The following is a 3,596-nucleotide window of genomic DNA, read 5'->3' as shown; positions in this document are numbered from 1 at the left end:
GTAACCAATGTTTAGTCTATTTAGTTTATTAGCTATTATTTGACTCTTAATACAATAAATGGCCTATAATGAACATTACTAGAAGTGCTAACATGAACCCTGACTTTTATCTTAACGTTCTCTCACTACCGGGCCGAGAAACCCCTCTTCATCCTCTCAGGCAGTGGCGGCCAGTGATAATGAGCTACAGCAGACGGTAAATATTGCACTAAAATTATGATATTTCTCTTCAAATGCAAGCTGGAAACCGCACTAAAATTACGCCATTCTCTTCGAATGCGAGCCGGAAATGCACTAAAATTACACCAATTCTCTTGAAATGTGTGCTGGTATGCAAATAAAGCAGACGAAAACATGTACTGTAGGCTGTCGCTGCGATAACTAAAAACCAGCGTCGACTGCTTAAATCATGGTCAGCTGCGCTACGATCAACTCAGAGAAGCCTTGAGCAGCCGCTGGTGAAGTATCAGTGCAGCAGCAGCAGTGCAGTAGCGAGTCGCATATTTAGCTATCGTATTTGTTTTGTAGTTTGACTCTTAATTTCTTTCCGAGTGTTTGTGCGCTTGCATATTTAATTACATAAAATCCTTGCGTATTCTCGTATTTGAGAGGAGTAATATTACTTATTGATAGCCGTAGAGTATAAATTTGCGGAGTCGTTAGATATCAGCAGTAGGATGGATAGGGTGTGTGCGTGCTGTGTGCGGGCGCAAGAGGAACTGGCCGCGGTTCGCGAGCAGCTGAGCGTGCTGTTGGCCACTGTCAGCCGCCTTCAGGCTGCTGCCTCGAGGTGCAGCGACGGCGGAGGGTCTGGCGCGTCGCTTGAGACACCCCAGGTGTCGCTTGCTGCGTCCGCTGACTCAGCCGCCGAGGCACCTTCTAGTGCACGCGTTCGCGTCGCTCGAGGCAGAGGGTCAATGTGGAGGCTGTCCGTCTGGCCTCGCCCGCTCGTCCTGTCAGTGGGCAGGTGGCCGCTCCTTCAGCAGGGCCCGAGCAGGCACACGGGGGCAAAGGCTTGCTGGTTATTGTGAGCTCCAACGTTAGGCGGGTGATGGAGCCCCTTAGGGAAATAGCGTACAGGCCTGGAAAGAAATCCAACGTGCAGTCGGTTTGTCTGCCGGGGGACCTCATCCGAGATGTGGAGGCGGCCTTGCCTGCGGCTATCGAGCGTACGGGGTGCAGTCGCCTTGAAGTAGTTGCTCACGTCGGCACCAATGATGCCTGTCGCTTGGGTTCTGAGGCGATCCTCAGTTCGTACAGGCGGCTGGCGGTTTTGGTGAAGACCGCTGGCCTCGCACGCGGGGTGCAAGCAGAGAGCTCTCTATTTACAGCATCGTTCCCAGAGTGGATCGGGGTCCTTTGGTTTGGAGCCGAGTGGAGGGTCTCAACCAGAGGCTTCGTCGATTCTGTGACGGTCTTGGCTGCAGATTTCTAGACTTGCGGTATTGGGTGGGGAATTGTAGGACGCCCCCAGATAGGTTGGTTGGTTGGTTGGTTGGTTGGTTTGGGGAAGGAGACCAGACAGCGTGGTCATCGGTCTCATCGGATTAGGGAAGGAAGTCGGCCGTGCCCTTTCAGAGGAACCATCCCGGCATTTGCCTGGAGTGATTTAGGGAAATCACGGAAAACCTAAATCAGGATGGCCGGACGCGGGATTGAACCGTCGTCCTCCCGAATGCGAGTCCAGTGTCTAACCACTGCGCCACCCCGCTCGGTCCCAGATAGGTCAGGGGGGCACTACACAAAGGAAGCGGCTACTCGAGTAGCAGAGTACTTGTGGCGTGCACATGGTTTTTTTTTAGGCTAGGCAGTAGTGCGAGGTGTCCTGATGAACACTCATCAGTCGACGTGCAGGCAGGGAAATCAGGACGCGCTCAGTGTAAAGACACTTCAGCTATCAAGATATTAGCAGTAAATTTTCAGAGTGTTCGGAACAAAGTTCCTGAATTTACTGCCCTCCAGGAAGCGTGTGGCACGCAAATTATTCTCGGGGCTGAGATAGGAAGTTCTGAAATATTTGGTGAGGGTTGGAACGTGTATCGGAAAGACAGATTAGACACCGTAGGAGGTGGTGTCTTCATTGACAAAAATATTCTGTCTACTGAGGTCGAAGTAGAATGTGGTTGTGAAACTATCTGGACACGTTTAACAGGGCTAGGGGAAATAAAGTTAATTGTGGGGTGTTATTACCGGCCACCAGGTTCCACCGCGACAGTTCTAGAGCCATTCAAAGGGAGTCTACATTCTTTATCGCAGAAGAACCCGGATCATGCTATATTAGTCGGAGGCGACTTCAACCTACCTAATATAGACTGGGATGTCTATGGATTCATTACAGGTGGCACAGACAAGCCGTCGTGTGAATTACTTTTGAACACATTATCCGAAAACTGTCTTGAACAGCTAAATCGACAGCCAATGCGAATTGCAAATATCTTAGATCTGGTAGCCACGAACAGACCAGACCTCATCGACGGTGTCAGTGTTGAGACAGGATTAGTGATCATGATGTTGTCATTACGACTATGGTTACGAAAGTTAAAAAGTTAGTTAAGAAGGATAGGAGAGTATTCTTACTAGAAAGAACAGATAAGCAGTTGTCAGCATCCTACTTAGTAAATGAATCGACTTCATTTACTTTCGGTACGATGGACGTGGAAGAATTATGGGCAAATTTTAAACACATTGTAAATCACGCATTGGACAAGTATGTGCCGAAAAAGTGGGTTACGGACGGAAAAGACCCACCGTGGGTTAACAGCGCAATTCGGAGAATGCTCCGGAAGCAAAGGCAGTTGCACTCGCGGTGCAAGAAAGATCGGCAGAATGAGGACAGGTAAAAGTTAGTAGAGATTCGTGCTACTGTAAAAAGAGCGATGCGCGAGGCATTCAACCACTACCACCGTCATACCTTAGCAAAAGATCTTGCTGAAAACCCAAGGAAATTCTGGTCTTACGTACAATCGGTAAGCGGGTCGAAGGCTTCCATCCAGTCACTCACTGATCAGTCTGGCCTGGCAACGGAATACAGCAAAACGAAAGCTGAAATTTTAAATTTAGCATTTGAGAAATCTTTCACGCAGGAGGATCATATAGACATACCGCCGTTTGAGTCTCGTATAGATTCCCGTATGGAGGACATAGTGATAGACATCCCTCGGGTTGTGAAGCAGCTGAATCGGTTGAAAATAAATAAATTGCCAGGTCCTGATGGGATTCCAATTCGATTTTACAGAGAGTACTCTACTGCATTGGCTCCTTACTTAGCTTGCATTTATCGCGAATCTCTTGCCCAACGTAAAGTCCCGAGCGACTGGAAAAAAGCGCAGGTGATGCCTGTATATAAGAAGGGTAGGAGGACGGATCCTCAAAATTACAGACCAATATCCTTAACATCGGTTTGTTGCAGGATTCTCTAACATATTCTCAGTTCGAATATAATCAATTTCCTTGAGACAGAGACATTGCTGTCCATGCCCCAGCACGGCTTTAGAAAGCATCGCTCCTGCGAAAAGCAACTCGCTCCTTTTTCACATGATATCTTGCGAACCATGGATGAAGGGTATCAGACGGATGCCATATTCCTTGACTTCCGG

Source organism: Schistocerca nitens, chromosome 5 (genome assembly GCF_023898315.1).
Source record: "Schistocerca nitens isolate TAMUIC-IGC-003100 chromosome 5, iqSchNite1.1, whole genome shotgun sequence".
Taxonomy (NCBI): Eukaryota; Metazoa; Arthropoda; class Insecta; order Orthoptera; family Acrididae; genus Schistocerca; species Schistocerca nitens.
Note: the sequence above shows the minus strand (reverse complement) of the source record.